This window comes from Canis aureus, chromosome 2, assembly GCF_053574225.1.
Source record: "Canis aureus isolate CA01 chromosome 2, VMU_Caureus_v.1.0, whole genome shotgun sequence".
Lineage (NCBI taxonomy): Eukaryota > Metazoa > Chordata > Mammalia > Carnivora > Canidae > Canis > Canis aureus.
In genome coordinates, this window is record NC_135612.1 from 2865139 (window position 1) to 2892762 (window position 27624).

The 27624-nt window shown below is 43.0% G+C and overlaps 1 protein-coding gene and 1 long non-coding RNA gene across 2 annotated transcripts in view; one reads left to right on the top strand and one right to left on the bottom strand.

Annotated features, from left to right (window-relative positions):
• The window catches only part of PJA2 (praja ring finger ubiquitin ligase 2), a 285426-nt gene that overhangs the window by 34942 nt on the left and 222860 nt on the right, over positions 1 to 27624 (top strand). The gene's annotated exons all lie outside the window — the stretch shown is intronic.
• On the bottom strand, positions 604 to 27356 carry LOC144292084 (uncharacterized). The gene is made up of 5 exons (XR_013359601.1): positions 27107 to 27356; positions 19862 to 19959; positions 19557 to 19748; positions 17019 to 17156; positions 604 to 9210 (listed from the first exon to the last, which is right to left on the bottom strand). It is a non-coding gene; the product is annotated as an uncharacterized LOC144292084 (long non-coding RNA).

Sequence of the window (27624 nt, forward strand, 5' to 3'; positions counted from 1 at the left end):
GCACATTTTGAGCCATCCACAGATATAAAGCGGTAATGATAAGAAAAGCAGGTCAAAAAGTAAAGGTAACTTGGAAGGATTTCTCATCTCCTATCTTTGCTAATAACCCCGAAAAAGACATTTGACAGCAAATAAGAGTTTACAGCTGTTTTGTCTCCCATGGAGATTAAAGGCTAGTCTTGGCAATACTCTACAGTACTTAGCAGCATGTGTGAAATTACTCACGGAGATGCTTCTCATTTCGTGCATTTTATTTATTTTTTATTTTTTTAACCACAGTATGAGGCTGAATTCTTTCTGGATTCAGTAAAGTGAATCACCAGATTGCTTTTTAGTGATAGTACAAGACTCTCTGCCCACCTGAGGAAGAAAAAACATGACAAGTCATGTTTGCTACTGCATCAAAGTTCCTGAAGACCTGCTCAATTGAAAATTATTTGCGTAATGCTTGAAGGTACTTGGGCGATCAGAAAATATTGCAAATTCCTTTTTTTAATTTATTTTTTTATTGGAGTTCAATTTGCCAATGTATAGCATAACACCCAGTGCTCATCCCATCAAGTAAAATATTGCAAATTCCTAACAAGAACTTGGTCACATGAGTTAGTGGTAACAATATATATTTAATTACTTCTTGAACACAAAATGTATAAATAAGACTCAGTACTCTAAAACGTCTACTGGATAAATAATGACCAAAAAAGGGAAACAACCTGAATGTGACTGGAGTTAGCCTGGTCCCTTCAAGGATGATCCATATTTACAATAGAAACTACTATTCAGACAGATGAAAAGATGGTGGTGAAGGAGAGAAAGTGCAGTTTCCCTGTGACATTAATGATACTAATATTTCAGTGCAATCGTTTGTCACCGTCTATTTGCCAATAACATATACTTAATGTTCAACTGGCTAAATAGTACAACTAACATATGCACACAGGCTCTTCTGAAACAATACATTGTAGGATATTTTGGGCAAACTATGATGTTTCTAAAATTATATCTCATAATAAATTCACTTGTCAAAACTACATGTGAATATACTTTAATTCATAACCCTATTTTTTTTAATCTTGCTGATAGGATCTACTTCCTTTCCTTTTGCCCCTGTCATTGGGAATTACAGTGTGACATTATAACAAATGAACATCAAGATTTAGTAGGTGCTCCTTTTAGAAGCTGGATTTTTCTCTTCTTTATGGATTTATTGCCGCACCATCTTATCCCAAATGATCTTGAGCTTTAATACTCAAGAAATTTGAGTTCCCAATTAAAATTAGGGGAGAAAAAAAAAAAACCTCTGCACTAAAGAATCAGAGACCCACAAAATGCAATTCAAACAAGTTAACTCATGTCTAACTTAACATTCTCCAATTCATGTGCCTTCTTTAAATTACAAAATCATTATAAAGCCAATATTAAAGAAAATGTTGAAAAACTTTTAAAAAATCAACTGTCACCTGGATAGCAGTATAATTATTTTAAGTTGCACATCTGCTACTGCATTCTTTAGCATGAGGTATGCACATCATATGTAATTGCAATTGAAGCATGCACTCAAATTTGTATTACTTTCTTCTCATGAATGTCTTTTAGTGATTATTCACTGTTTTTTTTTTTCATTGTTGAATATCCAGTGAGTACCCACAACAGTACTTGGCACATAGTAAGTCTCATAAATAGTAAGTCTCATAAATAAATACTTTAATAAAGGATGGCAGCAATGTCAGAGTGAGATATTCTTTAAGAGGATAGGGCAGCCCAGGTGGCTCAGTGGTTTGGCGCCGCCTTCAGCCCAGGGCCTGACCCCAGAGACCTAGGATCGAGTCCCACGTCGGGCTCCCTACATGGAGCCTGCTTCTCTCTCTGCCTGTGTCTCTGCCTCTCTCTCTCTCTCTCTCTCTCTCTCTCTCTCATGAATAAATAAATAAAATCTAAAAAAAAGGATATACTATGTTTCTTACTAAACTGGTCCAGGTACAGTTGAGCAGCAATTGTTGCTGGTGAGCAAAGTGTGAGTTAATGAGTCACTCCATCCTTTTCACTTTCTTCTGAGATGTTTCAAGTTTCTCCTCTGGCTGGATGCCCCAGCCTCCAGTGCGATATGAGCTTCAGGTCTGCCAGTATGGCCTTGGGCTTGTTATTGAACACTGTGCACACCATTGATCTCCAGAGCTCCAAGGGCACAAGGAGGATACATTCTTCCCTTGCAGATAGTGTTTGTTTTCCACTCATAGTGAAATTAAACAGTCCATGCTCTTAGAAGGTGAACGGGCCAGTTGGTGGAAGAGACAGTTCACGGTGAGGACCCGTGAGACTGAGAGAAACCCACCCCATTTCAAGATGGTAACGTGTGGAAGAGGAAGATGGGCTTCACCTGAATGGGCCACATTTTCCCAGTGCCAATGGAACTATCTCCAAGGTGGTCTTCTGTGGAGGCTGCCTAGATTCCATCCCACTGCATTTCAAAATGTACAAGAATTGTGGGCACAAAAACAGTCCTTTACACTTTCTCCTCTTGCCTGGTCCACAATTAGAGGCGTGCATAATAAGAAAGTTGGTAAACTGTTCTGATAACTTTGTATTGGACAGAATAGTTTGAAAGCATCTCAAATACCATCTTAATGAACTTATCAAATTAATATAGTCTTTTTTGGTCACTTAGTTTCCACTCAATGAGCCCGAACTGTGCATTTAGACAGATCTGGCTTAAATCCTGGCTCTGCCACATGATATGTTGATTGTATGACTTATGTCACATGAATGAATTTCTTACCATCTGAATGTCCCATCTTGGAAAATGGGGAGGATAAATTCCAACATTGTACGGGGGTGGGAGTATTGAATAGGATCATCAAGGTGATCGTTTGAAATCGTATTAATTGCACGTGGTAGGCAGTCAGTCAAAGGTTTTGCTTCCCTTGCAGAGAGCAGCTAAGGGCTTGGGACCACCTGACCCTTTGAGCATAGCCCTTTACTTTATCAAGGATGCTGGTCTTCTAGTTTTAAAATAGAAGTCTACAGTCATTTCAGAAATTATAAAGGTTTGCTAGAAGTCCCTAATGCCCACTGTCACTTTGTAATTATATGAGATCAATTTGGGGACTTGACTGTCCTTTCCATTCCATAAGCTGCCAATCTAACAACACTTGGCTCGACCAGAAGACAGATCCTAGGCCTCACATGGTAACTTACAGAGAGCAACCCGACAGTAGATCCCACAGAGCTCAGATTTCCACTGATAGAATTCAACCCTAGACATAAATTACACGGTGCTTACAAGGCAAATGAAACACAATCTATCAAGATGGAATCACCAAGCTTGTACCTTGCAGCCAAAATGGATGTGATTGAAACAAGTTTCTTTGCAGATTCTTATTTCGGATTCTGACATTTTCCGACAGTTTGTTTAAAAGTTTTCTGAAGTAACTGAAAAGTAATTGTATTTTCTGGCAACATAGTAGAATCCCTAGGAAAGCACTTAAAATGCAGCAGCTGCTGGCATAGGAAGAGGAGATACTAGATTATAGATACCCTGCCAGAGATTTAAAGCTATTTTTTTTTTTTTGTACTCTGAAGAATAGCAACGTAATTATCTTACTTTCCCCCAAATAACACCTTTTTTGCCTGATAATGTATCAGTCTACCAGAAACTCTTGACTAGCCTCGTCTTCTCAGGATAAACAATATGCAGTCTTAAGAAAACGAGGGAGCATAGTTGATTATCAAACTGTTTGATCTCCCTCCTGTCTGAGAGGTGAAAAATTATATCTCCCTGTATCAAGTATCCTGCCAGGTATAAGCAGGTCCTCAGCTCTCTTCTCCAGCATCCCTGTAAAGTCTCTGTGGGGAGCAGGTGCTCGGCTTGGCGGCCTCGGCCTGGCAGCTGATGCGGGATTCGTGATCATTTCTGCAGCTCCTCTATGGGGCACTCGTTATCCACACTGCCTTCAAGTCGTGGTCCAGATGGTCTTCACACCGCCATGTGGGTCAGGGCAGAGCTGCACACGGGACAGCGGCGGGCAGGTGTGTGATGTGAGGCCTGTTGTGTGTCGGGGCATCTAAGGGAGGCGCGGAGGGAGAAATGGGCCTCCTTCGGTTTCCTCTCCTCCCACTGGCATCTCTTCACTAGGGATTATGGAGCAGTCACACCTGCAGAAACTGCCTCAACGTCTGTGTGTGCTGCAGGTGAAACAAGACAAGATGGACAAGGAGGTCTCCTGCCTTAGGGCAAGGCTGACTTTTAGGTCATGCTCTCCCATCACCAGAACACAGGCAGGTAAAAGAGTCTATAGGACTCTTGCAGAAATCATCATTTATTGAATTTCCTGCATTGAAATAATTTCTGTTTTATAGATATGTGACTGTGTTCTCATTCCCTGACACATAAGTGTCTTTTTTTTTCTTTTTCTGAATTAGTCTCAGTTTACTCTGATATTACTCCATTTACTCAATTTTATTATAAAAGTGATTGTGGCCTTCATCAAGTGACACATCTTAGGATCCATTCTTTCGGCCTGACCAGAAACTATTTTCTCCTCCGTGCTGCAAAAGTATTTATCAATAAGTACTTTAGCATTTATTAGGAATAATAAGAATATTTAGCATTTATTAAGAATAATGAAGAATCACTTTAGCATTTATTAATTCATTTAACAAATGTTTTCATCAGGCATTGTGTTAGGGCCTAGGTGTAATAAAGAAAAATGAGAATATTGTCCCTCTTCTCAAGACGCTTATAGTCTGAGGCTACATTTATTTCCCAAAGTATGCTGCAGAGAAAACATGTTCCTATAGTTGTTTCACTATGCCCTCCCATTACACTCCCCCATGCCCTCATCAAACATGTTTTTGAAATGCTGTATACAGGGTACATCCCCACATTAAGAGCTCTGGAGGTTTAGTGATAAAGGATCCTATTTAGTTTTATCTTAGATAGGTTTAGACATATTTGTGTAGCACCTGTTGGTGGCCCAAGAAACTAGCATTTCTCAAACAACAAATGAAAAATGTTTTCCTGAGCATCTCTCCCTTTCTAGTGGGGGAAGAATTTGGGAAAAACAGTAAGATCTTAGACTCCCCAAATAGGTTATTGAATCCAGAGCATTTTAAGGACAGAATGTGTATTATGTTCTTGGAACCGTCGTATGCAAGTTCAAATTATGCGTTATCATCACTTACATAATTGCATTTTAAAATTCTGAACTCCTACAGGCAAGGTTTAAAGAATTGTAACAGATCACCTTCCCTTGAAACTTTCTCATTGTGCTTTGCTGGTTTCCTGATTTTGCCGTTCTCCAAGCGCCGTAAAGAATCTGGGCCTTTGTTGTTGATTAACAAGATCTCAGGAAGATCATATGGTTGGTTGCCTCGCATGGGTTGGAAGCAGGAGTCCCCATCCTTTTGGGGAGCCAAGGCTTACCGTTTTCTAATGCTCTGACCTCATTGAGGAATTCCTGATAGCATCTGGCTCTGTCACTCTCCTGCTTGAAATACTCTTGAGCAGCTGCCCCTCGCGGCGGGGTGGCTGCAGGAGACTGGCTGGGCATCCCTGTTGTAAATGACAGCTGCAGGGTGATTTTGGTCAGGGCTGCCAAGAGGCAGAAGTTGAGTGAAACATTATAGAATTTTCATTATTCACAGTGGCAGTGTGTTCACGGCCAAACAAAGAGGGTACCAGTTGCATACAGGAAAAAAAAATGGATCTTTTTTTTTTTTTTTTTTTTCCAAAACCTCACTGATGTTCTCTCATTCCCAGAAAGTGGAACAAGGGAAGTAAAAGTTAAGGTACGTTGACTATTTCAGCCCTGGCCACTTCCATCTAGTGTACATCCCCTTGGCCGGAGGGGCTTAGCAGCACTACGATCACCATCTAGCAGTCATGGAGCGCTTTCCCAGTACCAGATACCAACGCCCATAACCATTATCTGACTTCCTCCTCCCAACACACTTTTACAAGTGAAAAACCTGAGATGTTGAGAGCCATGTAACTTGCCCAAGTCGTACAGCTCATAGCTTGGGAGACGGAGACTCCAACGGAGACCACGTCCAGCAGGGCCTTACTGGGAAGTCCATGCCATCAACTCACCACTGGGTGAGCTTCTCAAGTCTACAAACAGCAACTGTTGTTTAAAGAGATTGCTTTTCCCAGCAGTAGTACAACATGGTATTTCTTTTTTTTTTTTAATAAATTTTATTTATTTATTCATGAGAGACACAGAAGGGTGGGGGGGGGGCAGAGACACAGGCAGAGGGAGAAGCAGGCCCCATGCAGGGAGCCCGACGTGGGACTCGATCCCGGGTCTCCAGGCTCAGGCCCTGAGCTGAAGGCGGCGCTAACCCACTGAGCCACCCGGGCTGCCCACAACATGGTATTTCTAAGCCAAGGTGAACAACAGGAAATGAATTTAGCAACTGAATTCCATTTTTGACTTCTAGATTTCAGCATAAAAATCACAGCATCGGTTTCTTTTCTGGCTTTCCCCTTCAGCAGATAAAGCTAGAGACACTAAATGATTTTTGTGGGCATGAAAATGACTGCCCAGCGTAGCACAATTTAATAGCTTCTTTTGGATTAAGATGGCTTAATTATTGTTTGTTCCTGTTCTTTAAGCACCGTCCTGTCCCCTGGCTGCCCTGGTTGAAATGAGGATCAGTGAGTCCCTAGTTACCCGCTAAGGGGCTGGGGCCGGGGAGTGGGATGTGCATGTGACTTGGGTCCGGAATTTGTGGAATACAGTCATCAGGGGAGGCAAAGCCTGGAATCTCTCCACGATTCCCGTGGAAATGGAAAACTCTGCGAGGGAATTGCAGCCAGGCTTCCATCCAGTGCTAAGAGGTGCATTCCTTGGGAGCGTTTTTCTCTCTGAGCACATCTTAGGATTTCCTTAATGGCTGCCGAGAGATTTTCCTTTTCCTTTCTTTCAGAGATTAAAAAGGGATTTTATCCTTAAAGAGCTCGGTTCCAGTGTGAGAAGTATCCCTTCCACGCGCTCTCAGGGAAGGAGACACGGGAGGCCCTTCTATTCCTCTCCCAGCCGCTGTCCATGGGTCAATGGAGGCATCAGGTCTTCAGAAGACCTTTGGCCTACGAGATTAGCAATAACTTCTCTGAGACTGGAGGGAAGGGGCGTGGTCCAGATGTCATTGTATTTTTCTCATCCCACAGTTCTCACAATTCATCCCGATTTCCTCATTGCCAAGTTTTGACACAGAAGGTTCTTTTTTGATAAGACTGAATGCTCAGAACTGTTGCTCACCATTCTTCCTGCAGCCCATGCTAAGGTTCAGGTCAGTATTTGAGATAAACTTTTATTAGAGTGTTTCCATTAAGGTGCTCCAAGGCCGTTACGTCAAGGAATAGAAACATTTATCTTGTCCTGATTTAATTGCAGAAAGGAAGGTTGGTTTTATATGCTATTAAGCTGTTTGCAGGGAAGATAGAGCTTCATGTCTGTGGTCCCAGTGTTTCATTTTGTTGAGACCTTCAGTTTCTCTGAACACTGCTGAAATTATAATGCAGTTTCACTTTATGAGGCCCTTGAAATGGTGGCTCCAGTCCCTGCCTGGTTTACCAAATTGACCATGACAAGGACGCTGTGGAGTGCTAGGAGCTAGTTCGGCCAGATTCGTGGCAGCAGCTCATGGGATTTGCATGCTCTGCCTTAGGAGACGGCTTCATAAAGGTTCGCGCTGCTGCCAAGAGGATGTCTCCCCCCACCCTTGACCATGCTGCTTTTCTCCTTGACAATAACTTCTCAGAGCCCACCTACACCTCCTTACCCTGTCATCCTTATATCCTTGACCAAGGTGCCCTGATGAACCAGTCTCCTCTAATTCCTCCTCTTAGGCTTTTCCTCCCTCTCTGAGCCCAGGTCAGCTTAGTGTTGGACATTTGGCAAAGAATAGACCCTGGTGAAGAGAAGTCAGTGTCTTCTCCTCTCGCAATCACCTAGTTTGGTGTACCTTGAGCCCCATCTTGCTCCTTGGCTGAGCTGATGGAGACCCATCCGTCAGTCTCCAGGCCACTGGTTTGCTGAAACAAAAGCACCACTTCTTCTTCTTTTTTTTTTTTTCAAAAGGAATTTTTCACTTGAAACTAAGCAAAGAGCAAACAAGTACCAAAGTACAGAATGTGTCAAGTCGAAGACCTCTACGTCCTGGCCTTTTCCACTTCAGAATCAGTGTTTCCTAATGGACTGTCCATAGAGGTCTATTTCCTTCAGACAATGAGGAAAGATAATTGCCACACAACAAAATAATAGGTTCCCGTCATCTCCCAAGTTTCTCTTAGTGCCTTCCTAGGATGCACCCAAGAGTAGCTCTTTCCAAGTCTATCATTAATCATAAAATGACAAAATTATACATACTACAAATATATCAGATGTTATTTCAATCTAGGATTTAAAAAGGGGGCCCTTCTTTTTCATCCACCCAAACATGAGCCTTCCCATCTTATTTCATTTAACTGGGATACTCTGTCACTTTGAAGTTAACTCCATTCCATCCTTTGCATCAACTAAAATCCCAACTCTTTTGTGAGATTTCCTTCGGGGTCAAGCCGGGCTCTACCTCTGCTGTATTATATTCCAACTGATTGGAAGAGCCTCCAAAGGTCAGTTCTTACTTTGTTCTTCTAAATAATCAGGGGACTCCGTCATATATATACAATACATATGTGTGTTCATTTATTGTTCAATGTCCTACAGAGGTTATCCACTCCTTAAGGACAAGAGCTGTGTGTTTAGCAGTCTAGAGCTATGACAGATACGTCTGGTCAGTAGGAAAACACTATTTAGTGATAATTATGTGGAATTCAGGAATTGGGAGATATCTTGTCCATCACTTCAGAATAACCAGTTACTTCCTTTTAGGCACAATACATTGATTCTAGGAAGTTAAGACATTTAGAGATAATACCACTTTGAAATGGAAACATCAAAAGGGTTGCTAATGAGTCAGTGGAGAATCAGTGGCAGTGTGTTCACGGCCAAACAAAGAGGGTACCAGTTGCATACAGGAAAAAAAAAATGGATCTTTCTGTACCTTTTTACAGAAAATATTACTTTCTTTTTTAAATTATATTTGAAAGTACAGACATAAGATTTCCGAGGACAGAATTCCTATTGCAATCGTCTTGATATATTCTTCATCCTCACGTAAGCACGATGTCTTAGTGAACTTCTACTGAATTCATGCAGATGGGATGGGCTGTGGAGCAATAATGGAAGGGATGCCAGGGTAAGTGGCTTTAAGTGATAGGCTATCTATGTAGTTGGTTTGGGCTCCCTTTCTATAGGTCAAGGCCCCTTTATTACTCTCTTGCTCTCTTCACCCCCTCCCTGACCTCTATCAGAAGGGTCAATTCCTATAGAAAAATTTCATGAACGTTATTTTCAACTTTTCACCTATTATTTACATATGGTGTAGAACTAACCCTTACCTTGTACTTTTGTGCCTTTTTCTGTCCCTCTCCTTTTGTACTTCGTTTCCCCATCTCTCTCTCCAACTACATCTCTTCCTTTCTGAAAGCCTTCCTCCCATGCTGTTTCACTTTCTTCCTTCAGAGATGAACATCAAACAGATGAGGACGAGATAAAACAGATAAATACATATATGGGGTGGGACAGAGTGTACACAGAGTTACTGAGACTGTCTTTATTCTGTGTATACTTCCATGCTTGTTTCATAGAATATTGACTTAGGTGATTTTTAAAGACCAGTTCATTTTCGTAGCAGGCTTTCTAGTTAAGTGATTAAATGCAGTATAAAATGACAGAACAGTTATGAAGTGTTCAGTGTATTCCTGGTAATTGCAGCAATTGTAAACTTAAGACTTCTTTCCTTTCACAAACATTTGTTAAGTACAGACTATATGCCTGGCAAGGTGTAGGACGCTGAGTGCACAAAGCTGTTAAGATATGATCCTTGTGAGTGGGAGGGTGAAATAACAAATTCCCACCTCAGAAAACTCAGGGCAATATTAGCTCTTCAGTCAGATTGTCTTGGAAATGTTCTTGTTTTGTAGAAAAATACCTCATGAACCTTCCTTTCCAGCACTCCAGGGTGAATAAGAGAGGGAGAGATGCTAACTCAGTGGAGAGTGGACCCAATGTCATTTCAAACTTAGGAGTGTTTTTCGTTGTTGTTGTTGTTGTTGTTGTTGTTGTTGTTGTTTTTAGGAGTGTTAATATAATAGCTATTTGCTATTAGTTTTAGTAATCATACAGAGAATGGAAATAATGATGTCACTGGACAGTCTCAACTCTGCTTCTACAATTTGACCTGTTCCGTTAGTTCACTTGTCCTCCAGCCTCACAGAGCATCAGAATCACCTGGGCAGCTTCTAAATAGACCCACCTCCAGATAGATTGAATCGTCTGGGACATAAGGAGATGTTCAATCTCCCCAGAAGATTTTAATGTACAAGTTGGGTTGAGAAATGCTAATGAAATTGGTTGGTTATTAATTAGCTAGATCACCTCTCCTCCACAAGAATTAAATTAATCATAAATAGCAAGAACGATAATTAAAGGCATTTAAATAGAAGAGTTTGGAGGTGGGGTTAGAATTCAAACGTTAGTTCCCTAGAAGGAGGGAACAAATTAGTGCTTTAGGAAACAGATTTTTTTTTTCCTGGAGCAAATTCTGAGAGAAATTCTTGTGCTTGATGACAAATTAAAGGCAGCTTTTAAAAAACTATGTTATTGAAGCTTTACTGAGGTATAAGTAACATGCAAAATCCTCTATGTTTTAATGTATTCCACTTGATGTGTTTAGAGGTGAGTATATGCCCATGAAACTATCACTGCAATGGAGGCAGGTCTTTACGGGATTATAGGGCTGTGATTTTAATGAGTAATCCTGAGGTCTCAAGTGACACACAGACCAAACTTAGACTAGCGTTGGCCCTACACCTTATCACACCTCACACTTTGAGGACATGACCTTTGAACAGCTCTTCGTGGGAACTGGTATTAAGCACACCAAATTTCTACTTCCTTAGAAGGGCCTGAATGAAATGGTCTTGTCACTGCTAATTAACTGGCTTTGAAAACCATGTAGATGAGTAGTGGGTAAGGATATTTTATGATGAAAATAAAGCCTATTCTTTATATAGAAGGGCAAGAGTATCTGAAATCCAAGTCAGCATATTTCTTAGGAAGTACTTCTGAATTTCCTAGATCACTTGAATTGGTGCTCAAGCCCTCATTTACCACGCCGGGATATAACCTAAAATAAGTTTGGGCCCCAAAAGTATTTAGGCCCACACTAAGAGTGTGAAAGAAAACTGTGTGACATACATATCATGTCTCTCTATACAAAGAGCTCCTTCAAACAAATAGTAAATTCAAAACAATAGAAATGGGATAACTGTCTTATGTAAAGACAGTTCACAAAAAAAAGACATGTAAGTAGCTCTTTAGAAAAGAGGAAAATGCTCAACTTCACTTATAATAGAAAAAATGCAAGTTAAAACTAATCTGATATATCATTTTAAAAGTCTATCATATGGTAAATACCCAAAAATTACACAGACTGTGGGGAAACATGGACTCTTGTACATTTACTGATGAGAATATAAGTTGACATAGCTCTATGGATGACAGTTTGTCAATATCAAACAAAATTACAATGCACATAACATTTGATCCAGCAATTCACCTTCCAGAAATTTAACCTGCAGGAATGAACAAGTTTACTGCTGGAGAATTATTTGTAAGAAAAACTTGGATAAACCTAAATGTCTATATAATAGTACGTAAAACAGAACACTGAAACCATTAAAAAAACATGGGGGATTAATTTACCAATTAGGAATAATCATCATCTACTGTTGAGGAAATATATATTTATATATATATATATTTATATATACATATGTATATATATTTATATATTTATATATATATCAAATGTTGCCCTTTAAAAAAAAGATTTTATTTATTTATTCTAGAGAAAGAGCGAGTGAATGGGCAAAAGAGAAAGAGAGAGAGGACGAGCCAGGGGAAGGACAGAGGGAGAGGGAGAAGCAGGCTCTCAATGAGCAGGGAGCCCAACGCGGGCTTGATCCCTGCACTCCAGGATCATGACCTGAGCTGAAGGCAGACACTTAATGGACTGTGCCACCCAGGTGCCCCCACCTTTGGTTCTTTTTGAATTATCAACCACATGAATTTACGTAACATTCAAAAGTAAAGTTACAGGCTATTGTTGCCAGTTGGCAAAAACAGTCACAAGAACTTGATGGGATGAGCACTGGGTGTTATGCTATATGTTGGCAAATTGAACTCCAATAAAATAAATAAAATTAAAAATAAATAAATAAATAAATAAAATAAAATGCCAACATAAAAAAAAAAGAACAAGCAATAATATTCCTGCATGAAATCCCGTTCTAAGACAGAATGGCCCCTTGGTGTGCCTACCTCCATGGGTACAAGTTCAAAACCAAGTCATTTTCCATATTTACCTACTCTGTGGAATTACTCATTATTGAGCTCTCCTACGTTGGAGAATGTGAACAAAAGCAATGATGAGAATTTGGCTGCTCTAGTTAATGGGAAACTCACTCCTTGCTGCCAGCCACAAATGAACAAATGGTCTTCCTGAAAAATTCTCCCACATGCTCCAACTTTGAGTTCCTTTTCCATAACTCCTAATTCTTCTGGTCTTAGTCCACCCATCCATTCCTCTAGAGAGTATCCCTTAACCTCTTCCCTAAGTGTCTGGGCTGGGTTTCCTTCCCATGTGCTCCCAAGTACCCTATTAACCTTGATCTTTATCCTTCTCTATTGCCAGTCACCTGTTAACTTGTCTTTCTCCTCAAGACCCTAAGTTCCCTGTAGGAGCAGGGACTGGGTCTTAACTCGCTCCCTGCTGTTTCATTAACATCTGCCACAGAAACCTGCCCAGTAATTTGCACTCATAGAAATTTGTTGAGTAAATGAATAAAGAGCAGTTTTTTTTTTTTTTTAATCAAAGATCACTCCTAAATCATGACAAGGAAATGATGCTCTTAGCATAAGCTCCTATTCAGTTTTGGAGACCAGGGACAATAGGTGGGGAGACATTAGATTTCTTAAAAATAAAATGAACCCTGTAAAGTCATTTAAATGTAAATTTAGCAAAAGATAACTCTAAACACATCTTTTTTTTTTATGTTTTAAAAAGTGTTATCACTTGTCTTGGCTCAGTCACTTATAGATCTCTGTTTCTGGAGGAAGAATGTTGACAACTAGCTTCTTTATACATTCTTCTCCCTTCCCCGGATAACCTAGCAGGTAACCAGGTGCCCTGCCCCTGAGCTGAGAGTTGGAGTATCATCTTCACCATTTTTGCATCCATTCTGTTCAAACAAATGGACCATTAATTTGAAGCATGGTATTTTTGGAAGTTAAATAAATCTGTAGGAGAGCACTTAAAATTAACGTTCAGAATTATTGTCAGAGGACCTATTTTCCTCCAACTAAAGTTTATGCATCAACAGACCAATTGCAAGTCCTGACAGGGCAGGGAGCCAGTTTCTCATCCTTTCAAAGTTTCGTGCTGACAATAATACTTGAGTTTTATGCATATATCCACATGCACACTGCCCAATTTGGCTGCTGTTCCCTAAAAAGCTGGTGAGTATGACTGACCAGTGACTCCAGGCATGGTCAGAAAAGAAGAGAGACCTGGGTAGATAGACACTAAAGTATCCGGAGCAAAAAATAACATTTGTAAACCCCTTCTGACATCTGCTTTTATAATTAAACAGAATATATTAGGGAGGGGAAGGACATTTTATGGATGAATCCTTTGCTATATTGAGAACATCTTGCCTTTCTAAGAATAGGAGTTTGTTCTAAAGCCTGATGTTTCTGTGTGTCGGTTCTAGCATAGGATTTACTTAACCCTCACTGTCTTTGAAATTTTGTTCCCTTTATTTTTTTAATAGATTTTTTTTAATTTTTATTTATTTATTCGTGAAAGACACAGAGAGAGGAAGAGACACAGGCAGAGGGAGAAGCAGGCTCCATGCAGGGAGCTAGACGTGGGACTCGATCCCAGGACCCTGGGATCATGCCCTGAGCTGAAGGCAGACCCTCAACCACTGAGCCACCCAGGTGCCCCAAATTTTTGTTCCCTTTAAAAGGGAACTTTTCAAACTAACTTAACTGTTCTTTCTTTTTCTTAAAATAGATTTTTACTTATTTATTAGAGAAAGAGCACAAACAGAGGGGTATGAAAGGGGCAGAGGGAGAGGGAAAAGCAAGCAGACTCCAACAAGGCCTGGATCCCAGGGCCCTGGGATCATGACCTGAGTCAAAGGCTGACCTTTAACTGACTGAGCCACCCAGATGTCCCTTAACTGTTTTTTCTTGATTGAATCTTTTCTTTGCAATGGAAATGCAGTGGAAAATATTTGGGATATCACTCTTAGTACCAAATAACAAAGCTACCTTTTTCCCCCCTCTCCTCCCACCTATAGTTTTATTTTTTGTATATTTTTTATTGGAGTTCTATTTCCCAACACATATTATAGCCAGTTTTTAATATTGACTTTAGCTACGGCCAGAGTATAAATGCAGAACAAATGAAGAAAATGCCAGGCTCTCTCTTCTGCTCTAACTCATCCCTCAGGAGAATTTGGCTCATGCCCTCTAGACCTGGACAGGCAGGATTTTGCCTTCTTCTTTCCCCACTACGCCCTGCAGGAATATATATGTTCCCTAGGAGTTGAATAAGTGTTTTAAAATGAGCAGTGTGATGGTTGCAGCTTGGAGTAGAGCCCATTATGAGTTGAAAAGAATTCCCAGCTGTGTTTTCACTAGTCCAGAACCCAGCTGCAGCAGTGCAGGGGACTCTATTTCTTAAGCCCTGTATGTATATGTACATATTCACATCAATGCATATGAGTGCATGACTTTGAAGCAGTTGGGAAGCCCTGAACCTTAGAGATGAATTCATTTTCTTTGTGAGATAGACCTGAGTATCTACAGGGACAGGGTAAATATATTATACTTCTCTGTTTATTAAATTGTAAAGATTCTCAGCATGATTTCAAACATTAGGGGCATCAAAAAAAATCAAAAGCACGTCAAAGTAGGTAAGGGCATGGAAACAAAAATATAGTAATTCGAGGTAGGTCAAGGGATATCAGCATACGTTGGAAAAAAGAGCAATGAGGTTTAAAGTAGATTCAAGATTAGTGTTATAAAAGGACTCCTTCTCTCTGGCCTTGGATAACATAGAGTAAGTCTGACTTTCCTCCTTACTGGGGGAACTGATTCTCATAAATATAGGTTGAATTTCCCTTTAAGATTATGTAAGCAAGGGAGAGGTAATCATACTGAAATTTGGAAGTGAGGTGCAGAGAGAAAGCAATACTCTTCTAAACAAAAAAAAAAAGAAAACCGTGACTCTGGGCTTCCGTCACTTTTCACGGGATCAACAGCCAATGAAGCTCAAGAGCCTAATCCAAAGACAAAGTCAGAGTTAAGGAAATGTGTCTCCAACTTTCTTTAACAGTGCTTATCTCATAATCAATAAGGTCCATCATTGGACACTTTAGTTACAAAGTATAATGGGTCAAAATAAAATATCCAATCCAATAATCCCATCATGAAACCTGATGCCATTTGTACCAAGACTGTATTCCTCATCCTCTCACATGGACTATAACCCATGTTGGGTTTCTGAATGCCTGATCGCATGACCTCAGACCCCTGTATCAAGTTTTGAATGCCAGTTTTCCCCAAACCCTGAGCTTAGTTTTAGCTCCCTCTGTTTACTGACTCACCCTAGTGTCATCATTATCTATCAGTTTAGGAGCTTTTGAAACGCTGTCCTCCATGGGATCATTCACATCCTCCTTGAAAATCCCAGTACGTGAAAGGAGCTGCAACACTAAAAGAGCAAACAGCAAACTCCTCAACAAATCACAAGGAAAAAGCATAGCAAAGGCTAAAATGACCAACTATCTAAATGTCCTCAAAAAACCTGGGCAGGATGGAGGAGGAAGAAAGCAGTTTTGGAAAGGCGTTGCTATGCCTAGAAAGACAGGGACAGTGTTTCAGACTTAATTGCCAGCAATTTTCTCTGCATTCATTACACTCATTCACCAGCCTAGTATTATTTTGATGTCATTATTCTGCGGATGGCCTTGGTTTTATTTTTCAGAATACAAGAAAGGGACAAAAAGAATTTCATCAGGAGCCTGTCAGGCAAGTGTTCTCTTCTCGGAGGAGGAGAGTGGTGAAATCTATGTCAGCGAACTATTCACTCGCACACGGTTTCCCTAGAGCTAGAAAACCAGTGTCCAGGGTGTGACTGGCAGTCCTCTTGTTCTCAGTATCGACAATAGGGTCAAATTTGGGGTCTGACTCCTGAGTCTGTGTTGGGCCACAACTCCTTGGCAGCAGCGTTTTTATGATGAAAGGAGAACATGCAGCTGACTAGGATTTAGAGCTCTGCTCAAGGTCAAAGGGGGCACCTCCACATGGCAGGCTTCCGGGGCAAAGCCCAGGGCGCCAGAGAATCAAAGCTATTTGTTAAGACAGCCAAGAGTGTCCATTAGGGCTCTTTGTAGAGAATTTAGGGCATTAAAATGAAATAGAAGATATGGCCCCTCAAATGGAGGGAAAAAAAATAACACAGGCAAGAAAATGGGACAGTTACAAATGAAAATAGATAGAAACACTTGAAGAATAGCAGCGGAAATATGCAAAGCCTGTCACTGCACTAATTGGACGTGTACGGAGATATATGCTCATGTGCTAAGATAGCTTGGGATTAACTGGGGGGGGGGTCTGTGTGACCTTCACAGTATGAAAAATAAGATTTTTGGCAACATACTTCAGCTTCAAGGTACTTGATGACTCACCCTCCCTCCTGGATCTTGTGTATCCCCTCTACTCTGTCTCATGCTGAGGATGACTAGACCTGATGCCAAAAACCACAACAGGGGAGGAGAGGAAGCAGCCGCTTGGGCTGGGGGTGAAGAAGGGGTTAAAGAATGTAAAGGGGGGGCCTACCAGGAATTGGCCAACAACTGGTGGAGTCGGCGAACGGCTGGCTCTCCAGAAGGCTGGACGTGTGTCGTGCCTACAGCCGAGGCAGGGGGGACAGCCTGACACGGTCTCCTCCTGGCCTGCATGTCGGGTTGCTTGAGCCTAAGGTGGAGAACTGAGAGTAGTTTGAGGGATTCTTTGTAAGGTCGGCCTGCTAAGGGGAGGGATGCACCTCCCCTGTTGGAGCCTGTCCCATAGCCCGACTCTGGTCACAAACTCTGAGCTTCCAAAGGAGACCATGGGGGAGACCGAGACAGGCGACAAAGGGCCCACCACCGCTGTCCGGCAAGGAAGGCCACCTGGCTACCCCGCTGCTCCCCTACGCGGCAAGCCGGAGGGCCAGGTGGCAGATGGGGCCCATAAGGTGCAGGGAGACAATATAAGAGAAAAGGCAGTTAATTCAATAAGGTCAAAAGCATAAGCGAGCTAACTATGGGGGCATCAGAGTATTTAAAGTTGATAGTGTCTTAAGAATTAGAGAACCCTGGCTTGTGGTTGCTGTGAATTTTTCATGCACTCAGTCTAATTTGGTGCCTTCATCCCAGCACAGAGGAGCTGGCCCAGCCGGAGTCCAGGGGCCGCGACCTAAGGAACTCACCATCACCGTTGAGCGAGTGTGCACAGCGGATCAGGAGACAACCTGGCTGTTTCTCACTTGCACTGGAACCGCCTCCGAAGTGTGAGGCTGCGTGTGGTGCACACCCCTCGGGTGTAAGCCTCAGCCCGGCCGAGGGAAGGCTGACCCCACCTCGGGGCTCCCTCTTCCAAGGGCCTCTCTGGGAGGTGGCTTGTCCTAGACGCTGGTAAGACAAGGGCATGAAGCACCCCAGACACCCTCCCCGACGAGTTTTTGCCGCCATAAACCTCACTTGATAAATAATCTTTGTGCTGAAAGAGGAAAGAATTTTGATGAAGGTAAAAATATCCATCGACCAGTTGCTAGAAGTATTCTCCAGTTTACCTCCAACTAAATGCCCCAAAGTGACTTCAAGGGCAGGGTTGTTCCTCTTCTTTTGCCTTTTTATGCAAAATCGGTTCTTCTGAACAACATAGATAAAATTAGCACCAAACATAATCTGAGCTGAGAGAGTTAATTACACATCCTAGAAAAGATGCACCCATCAATACTTCTTCTTTTTTTTTCTTCCATCAATACTTCTTTTTATAAATTATCACTTTTAAAATTATCTGTATGTTTTGTTTCATGACCTTTGTAGTTCTGAAACCAACTTTAAGGATCATTTCCTCACTGGGGATATTGCAGGGTCAAAGACTCACACTGGCAATGAACGAGGGCTTGCAACTTGTGCTTTTTGTAAAAATGAAATATTACAAGTGACAGCAAGAATAATGAATCGCAAAACGGTAGCAGCAGAAATCCTGGAACTCTTTCATGGGAGGGTTAGAATTGCCACCACCTTCCCTCCTAATCACTAGCCACCTTCAACCCAGCATATGGTGAAGAGCTGTGCTCTCAAAGGAGGGCCCTCCATCATCAGGTGAAGAATCGTGTGTGCTGAGCGTGTGTCATAAAGTAGCTCAGAATCTATATACTTTTCTTCATAATTAAAATTTCTTGCTTACAGTTTATGAACAGACTCACAAGAGGTTGACTCTACAGAGAACAAGAGGGTGCTAACTATTAAAAACAGGACAATCACAGTTCACCACAGGAGCATTTGCCAGCATAAAATTTTGGCCCAAGGTACTGATACTGAGCTGTGGATTACAACCTTTAGTAAGACTGCAGCCACCTACCATTAGTTGAAAGAAAATCATTTCCTAATTAGGATTGTCACCTACCCAGAGCCTGGGGTTAAAAGTTAGGAAGGAGAAAAAGAAAGGAAAAAAGTTCTACACACTAATTTCGTCATCTTTTCTATTTTTAATGCTCAGCTGACAAGGTAGCTCTAAGAAAATGAGATCTGAGCCTAAAAATTTAACTATGGTGTTAATTCCTTTTCTAAAAATTAGATTATTGATTCTCTAAATACTTGGTTGCTAGCTAGCATTTGTCCTTGAGATTGGGTCTTACGGTATGATACTTGAGGCAGTATCAAAATCACGAAGAATTGAATTTCACTCCAAGTTTTTTTTTTTTTTTTTTTCAAGTACCTGAATAAGGAGCACTTGTTCTTTGGGGTCTTATCTGTTCTTTCTCCCTTGGGGAGAGGTAAAGGTTATGGTACAAGAACACAGGCCTTGGCGTCACAGGCTGGATGATTCACACCCACCCCTGCCTAGTTCTAGGCCTTGGGAAAATCACTTGATCCCTATAAGCCTCAGTTTCCACATCCACAGGGGATAAACTTGTCATACATTATCTATCTTAAAGGTCATAACGAAGGTTAAATGATATAACACACTCAAATCTGACTGCCGGAGTCAAAAAGTTGTCTATTCCCTTGCAGAATAGGGAGCCAGTAAGGAATTTTTTCACTCCGAATAATAGCAAATACAGCCCTAAATGGCTTCCATGAGAAAGGAAATCCATCAGCTCACATCTTTGGAAGTCTATGGATAAGGTTGGCTTCAGACAGGGCTTAGTCTAGAGACTCAAATCAGGTCTTGAGGCTCAGTTCTCTGAGTCGCGGGCTTCACTGTTTCCTGTGCTGGCCTCACCCTCTGGCTGGCTTCCCTTGAGGCAGCAAGATGGTTGCAGCCCAAAGCCTCATATTTACTTACTGTCGTAGCCTATGGAATAAAAAAACAATGGCAACAGTGAAAACAACAGCAGCTACTATCTACTGATCCATGTATTAGGTGCCTTTTTTCTTCCTTTTTTTCCCCTTACCGTATATACCTACCATGTACAACTTGAGGATTTGATGTATGTATGTTGTGAAATATTCACTGTGATCAAAGTAATTAATCTCCATCTCAGCAGCCTTGGAGCTATAGACACCTAGGTGGGAGTAGATCTGTATTAGGGAGCATATATGGATATGCATGTACTTCTACGATCTCTTTTTTTTTTTTTTTTTTTTTATTTTATGATAGTCACACACACAGAGAGAGAGAGAGAGAGAGAGGCAGAGACACAGGCTCCATGCACCGGGAGCCCGACGTGGGATTCGATCCCGGGTCTCCAGGATCGCGCCCTGGGCCAAAGGCAGGCGCCAAACCGCTGCGCCACCCAGGGATCCCTACTTCTACGATCTCATTGTCCATTTTACATGTGAACAAACTGAAATACAGAGAGGTTAAGTAATAGACGGCTTTTCACCTAGACGGCCACATGACCAAGACTGATCCAGCCTAGGGCTAAATTTTGTGCTTGGGACTTCTCTGCTGAGCAGCTCCTTTCCAGAACCCCCAACAAAAAGCTGGTAACAGCTCATTGTCTCTGAGTTATATACCTTTTTACGGGCTCCTGGGAACAGGGTATGCTGATTGGCTTGAAGCTATTAGGACCCACTCTGAGGCTCAGAGTTTCATCAGTCCATTGACAGAACCCAGCTGACAAGGAGGACTTGCCAAAAGGGACTGTTAAAAGAAGAGGGGATGGGGCGCATGGGTGGCTCAGGTCGTGTCCCGGGGGTTCTGGGATTGAGTCCCACGTCGGGCTCCCTGCAGGGAGCCTGCTTCTCCCTCTGCCTATATTTCTGTCTCTGTGTCTCTCATGAATAAATAATCTAAAAGAAAAGGGGATGGCTACCAGGCATGTTCCCTAAAGGGGTACGGATACACACTGTCGGAGCCTACCAACAAGCTTACAATTTATTTTTTTTTAAGATTTTATTTATTTATTCATAGAGACACACACAGAGAGAGAGAGAGAGAGAGAGAGAGAGAGAGGCAGAGACACAGGCAGAGGGAGAACCAGGCCCCATGCAGGGAGCCTGATGTGGGATTCGATGCCGGGACTCCAGGATCACACCCTGGGCCAAAGGCAGGCGCTAAACCGCTGAGCCACCCAGGGATCCCCACAAGCTTACAATTTAGAAGAAAAGGTAAACACATCTGCAGCACCACAATATAGGGCACCTAAGACTCTAACAGATTGCTCACTGTCTACTGGCATCCGGGTGCCTGCACGTGGATGAGCTCTGATTGGTAATGCCCTATTCTTTGTCTTCTCCTGCCCTGAATTGCTCCTTGCCTATTTCCACCCATCCACCCATCCAATCATCCATCTATTCATTCAACAGATTATGAGAGCACCTACCCTGTGCCATGCACTGGTGGCACTGGGAGTTCTGCAGTGAACCAGAAGGGCACAGTGGCTGCTCACATGGAGCTGCTCGCAGAACAGAGGAGCTACTGTCGCAGTTAATGTGTACCGAGCACTTGCAGTAGGGAGCTGTGGTTAGTAAAGTGCAGGGTGAGATACAAAATCACATCAGAGGAATATAACCCGGGCTTGGGGTCAGGGGAAGTTTCTGGGAATAAATGACACCTAATTTGCAACTTTAAGAAAATGAGGAGTCAGCTAAACAAAAGTAGATGGAGATAGGACCTCAGGAACTGTGTCCTGTGACTACTCTGGCCATTTCCTATTTGTGAGCCTGATAACAATGGCCTGCCCTGAAGCCTGCATCCTCAAACCTCCATTAACTTTCTTCTAAAGAGAATTAAAATATGAGGGTAATTTAATTGATTTACATATGCTGTAGGTTGGGTAAGATTGTGCATCATTGAATCATACTCCTGGAGCCGTACGGTTCCACAAAGGTCTCAGGGACTCAAGGGGGTGGAAATGAGGGGTGGAGATGGAGGACCTTTCTTGCAGGGAGCAAAGAAGCTGAGCAGGATGTTTCCTGGGTCTCCTTTCCCTGATTCAACCAGACTGCTTCTGTTTTTATGCTTTATGTAGTGGAAAGTATGGGTATGTATTATCAGGGGGCTTAAAAATAAAGTCTGAAGAGCTCTGAGATAGCGTATGGATTTATTAGAGTTCCTCAATTTTATTGTTTTGCAACATTTTTCTATTCCAGTGATCAAGTCCTTGACTAGGAGAATAACTGTCATCATGACACAGTCTCCATGAAAAAACTCAGATTCATCTTACGTGTTTCAAGTTACATGCCTTTTCCAGGAGTGCAGCCCCCTGTAGCTCTATCTAGATGTGGCAAGTAAGATGTGAGCAGTTCCAACTTGTGCAATAAGATTTCAATGAGGAAAAACTGGACTTTTGCTGGGGGTGATCAGTGATGTTTTCATGGAAGGGGTGGGTCCTAACTGGAGTTTGTTGGATTTCAATAATCATAGGAAAAAGGAAGGCTTTCCACATGAAAGGGAAAAATGGAGAAAAACATGGAGGCTGGAACACAAAGGCATGTTTGGAGAACAGTAGGAGGGATGATTTGGCTGGAACATGACTATCATGTGGAGTTGTTATATGAGATTAGACGAAAAAGCTAGCTTGGCTCAACATGGGAAGGGCCAGGAATGACAAAAAATTCCCCTTCCCCTCCTGAGGGCCTTTGTATTTGCTGTTTTCTCTACTTCGAATGCTTTCTCCCCAGATCTCCAGGTGCCAAGGTCCTGCTCATAATGTAGGTCTTCAATCAATGTCATTTCTTCCAGTCTACCTTGACCAGCTTGTGAAAGTAATTCCTTTTCCATCCAGCGACTCACTCTCAACCATTACTGCATTTCATTTCCTTCATAGGACCAGAGTATCTTACTTACTTGCTTGTTTATTGCCTACCTTCTCAAAAGCTGCAAAAATAAGAATCTTTTCTATTTTGCACACCATCGAATCCCACCTTGGCACATATTAGGTGCTCAGTCAATATTTTCTCAGTGAATGATTGCATGAGTTGTTCTTTACACAATGAATAATGAAGAGCCATAAGACTTTCGGGGTAAAGGAAATGAAACCCAGCAGCATTTGAAGAAAAAGTAGTTTGACAGCAGATTTTAGGATGGAAGGAGGCAGTATGAGATTAAGGGCAAGAAGGTCAATTAGGAGGCCATTTTAATAGTCCAGAAAACAGCTAAGCTCCCAAAGTGTGGCAGGGGCTAATGAGCATGAATGTATGGGCTGGATGGGAGAATTGTGGACATCAAAGGCATTTGAGGATTGGTTATATATAGAGGGTGAGGGACAGCTGGGAATTAAGGGAATGGTGATACCGTACTTGGAAAGAGAGACTTTAGGAAAAGGAGCTAGCTTGGACCGAGTTCATTCTGAAGCATGCTGAGCTTTAAGCAATGCATCATTTGGAAATGAAGTAGAAAATCAAGTAGGCAATGTGTGCCCCTGCCTACAAAGAGGCACTAGGGGATGAAATAAAGGTCTGGGAGTTAGCAGCTCAAAAGTGGTAGTTGACCCCTTGAGAGTGAGTCAGGTCTCTGAAGGAAGGTGCGGGAAGAAATGAACAGAGGGCTGAGAATAGTGTGGAGAGCAGCTGTCTTTTAAGAATGAGAGAGAGGAAGGAGGCCCGCAGGGACGGAAAGAGCAAATTGGGAAGAGGGCATTTCAGAGTAGAAGAGGGCATGGGGCACCAGAAGGTGGAGGATGAGGATGGTGCAGGTTGAGGACAGGAATGTCCCCCTTCTGTCCCTGCAACAGGAAAAGCAGTGTTCATTCACTCTACAGTTTGTTACCACCAGGACCCTCTGCCACGTTGCCATGCTTGCGGGCATCCCACACCCACCCGTAAGTAAATTCTGCAGAGCTCCTCGGCAGGCATGCCTTCCATCATTTAAAAACTCAGTTGCTCTTTACTGCTTTCCCGTATGTGAATTTTTTCCTTAATACCCCATACCTTACGGTTAAAATCTAGTCTGAATCTTTTAATTGCTAGACGTCAACAGTAGAGCCATGCAAATCACCATAACCATAGTAATCGTCCATAATAGTCAATCATTTACACCTAATCTCATTAACATTGCTATTGCTTGTCATCACAACGTGCCTATTATATAGGATATCAGAAGGGGGAAGAAAAAGAATAACTTCTTTCCTTTTTCAAAGTCATGGACTGTCTTTCTAGTCTCTCGAATGTGTGTCTATAACCTTGTTTTTTTTACTGAGGTCTCTCTGAGTTTAAGTGAAGGTAGAACCCCTGGTGCGGGAAGAAAACTCAATAGCACAGAAATTATGCAGAGGCATAACTGAGGAAATTTAGAGCTTCCACCATCCCTTCAGGGTTCTCCTACCTAGAGTCAGGTTAAGTGATAACAACTGCTGCCCACCAGGACTTTAAAAATCAGACTAATCCAATATCTCCTCAGTCAGCCACATCTATTGAGCACGTGTTAAGTGTGTGCACAGGACGTGCGAAGAATATGCAGGGGGTGGCACCCGCCCTGGGCCGCTCCTAGGCCTGGGCAAAGGCGGGCCTGGTGCGGTGAGGATTGTGAGACAGATCTGCAGCCTGCACCCTTGAGCCCCAGCATCGCTTTGTAACCCAGCTGTGGGCAGATAGACCGTCAGTCAGGACTGCAGGAGCCAAGCAAAGGCCAGAGGACATTGAATGTCCATGTCAAGGTCCTGGATTCTTTGGGTTCAAGGTATTATGCGTCACCAGAGACAACACACATTTGAGTATGAGACCCCATGGACCAGAGTTAGGCAGCCACTGACCTAAATGAGCCTTTCTGAAGCATGAGCATCAGTAGGGACAACGGGGAAACTGAGATCTAGTGCCCAAGAGAAAATTGCTTCTGTCCCCATATTGGATACTCTTAGTATTTGCCCAATAGACATTCCGGGGGAGGATGTTGGTTGGTTTTTAAAAGTTAAGAAGAACATAGGTGTCATTTGGAGCATTCGTCCTTTTGAAGTCTTTCAGGAGTCACTTGGGCGTTTCCTAGCCTCTGAGATTTAGGTAAACTTTCCTCAAATGTCCACCCGCACAACTAGGGACTGATTACTGAGAACTCATACCACAAGTACTATACGTTTCCAGACTTATTTTTGTTTGTTTGTTTTATGGCTCACCTGCTTCCATGTCCTCACGAAACCACGGCTCTAACCTGAGTGCAGTACCTCATCCCTCATCAACTTTCACAAGAAATCCAATCGCACAGAGTATATCATAATTTTTGTAGTTTTACTGAATATTGGTGGAGGGCAAGGAGCAATCACCAGCCATTCATTTCTTGAGCACCTACCATGTTTTAGTAGCTATCGTAAGTGCTTTAGAGGCGGTGGTGATAGAAAGACGAAACTCCTACCTCCCTAGAATTTCTAGTCCAGTGAGAGAGATAGATGACAAAGTCCGTGAAGGGTGAACCACCTCGCAGCTTCCTGTTCCCTAGCCATCCCACCCTGCCCTTTCGCTAGAACTGCTGTGTCATACTCTATAGCATTCTGAAGACGTGTGACCTCATGGCCCCACTAGGTTGCTTTGTCTTTCACAGTCCCTCAGCCTTGGAATTTGGGCAGACAAAAATCTCTCCATCTTGTTACACAGGATTATCTAAAGCCATGGAGCTAGACTGACAAGAATTAATAGGTGCCCAGGCCACCCAGCTGCCAACAGGAGTTTAGGTTAGTGGATGGGACAATGGGATGAACGTTAGACATTTGGGATCAGGCTGCTCTGGGGTCATATTTCCACCTCTTGACAATTGTACAACGTTGGACATGTTCCTTAATCTTTCTAGGCCTTGATTCTTCTCACCTGCAAAATGGGACCATTAATAACTTTTCCTTAATGTGAGGGCAAAGATTAAATATGATACCAAGTAACAGTTTCCAGCACGGGATAAGTACTCAAATATGACTAGCTTCCTTTGGGTTCTAGGGAGATTCTGGGGTAGACCACGAAAAGGAATCAATCATAACTCAGGACCAGATGCAAGAACAGTCATGTGGAGCAAGAGAGAAGGAAGGCACTTGTTCCACTTTAAGGGGCAACATGTGTACTCTGTGTTGCCCCGCTGTGACTCTAATGAGTAGTAGGATGACCCCCTCCAATGTCGTGAACGAGGGGGGAGACATAACTAAACACCCCCTTCCCCTGGACCTCAGGGCTAAGCTTGTAGCTCTTGTTCCTGCTCCAACAGATTTGCCTTAAGATGGAACTGAAGTAGAAGTAAACATGCGAAGGGAAGTCGTAAGTAAGCCCATGAGTGAGGGACTGTCACAGACAGAAAGAAGGGGGGCAGGATGAGAAGACAGTAAACATTGTGAGGGGAGTGGAGGCTAGCTGTCCCGCCTAGCAAGCATCAAAGCCCCACATGTGCCCCATGAGCAGAGGAGGCCCACGGTGGCTATGGCTGGCAGGATTCTGACATTTAGGGTAGGAGTGAGCAACTGGTTCTGAGGGCACGGCCTTCCCCCTGGGGTTGGGAAGCTGGGATTCTCAGACTCTCCAGCTTGCAGGCGCTCGAAAGGTCGTCTAGTCTGGGGGTTCCTAAACATGGCAGCCCCTGGTGTAGCACTGTTGAATAGGAAGCCCCAGGTTCGAGCCAGGCCAAACGCTTAAATACATCCCAGGTGATTCTTGTGGCTCAGGGTGGGGACCCAAGCTCCCAGCACATGCTTATGCCCGCTTCACGGACCCCATTTTGGGTAGCATGGTCCTACATGGACTCCCCAAGCACATGTTTTATCTTGTCTACTGTGTCCCCTTCAAGGGAGTCATCTGACCTCTCTTTGACTATCTCCTAGGAAGGAAATCTCATTACCCCTGATGGGGCCCGTTCAGGCCTGTTCCCTCCTAGTCAAGCTCCCGCATGTGCATGCATGTTTCTAAGTCCTGCTCTGTCTTTTGGCAGCTCTGCCAGAAAATGCTTACTTGTGTGTTTCTATCATTTATCTTCTTAAAGGTTATGATGGGGACACCCAGGGGGCTCAGTGGTTGAGCGTCTGCCTTCAGCTCAGGGCCAAGTCCCGCGTCGGGCTCCCCGCATGGAGCCTGCTTCTCCCTCTGCCTGTGTCTCTGCCTCTCCCTCTCTGTCTCTCATGAATAAATAAATAAAATCTTAAAGAAAGCAAAAACCCTGAAGGTTATTACATTAACTATAGGTTTTGGTTAGAAAATATGGAAAATATACAGAGGGGAAAAAATCCTTAATAACCATAACCCCGCCAACTAGACATACTTGCTCTTGAAATACTGGAGCATTATTCCCTTCTGGTTCTTTCTTACCATGTTTCACAATCTGGCTCCCATGTCTTTTTCCCAGAGCAGCTCAAAGAAGAGGCTCGGTTCTATCCGTCTGTCCGGCAGCTCTGGTCGGTGGACAGCAATCCCCCCGCACCCCCCCCAACCCCAGCTGGGCCTCCAGCGCCTTTTGCTCCCCCAACAGGAGCAGAGCTTGGGTGGAGACGAGAGAGAAGACGGCCCAGGCCCTGCCGAGCAGCGGGGCTGTTGTTCGAAACCCCCGAGTGGCTCTACAACGAGCCATTCTCTTTCTGTCGCCTGGTACTGCGTGTCACCAGCAGGCAAACACTGGGAGTCATCTGTGGCCACGCAACAGCCCGTCCTTTACGTGGGAAGTGGGCTGGCTCGCAGCAGGCCCAGGCCCAGCCTCCGCCCACTGTCCTGTGCCATGACCTGCAGAGCGTGGGCTCATGTGTGGGAGCCCAGGCTTTACACCTGGGCCTCGTCGTTGGCCACCCACCAAAAAGCTGGACAAGTCCCTTAGCCGCTCTGTGCCTCCGTTT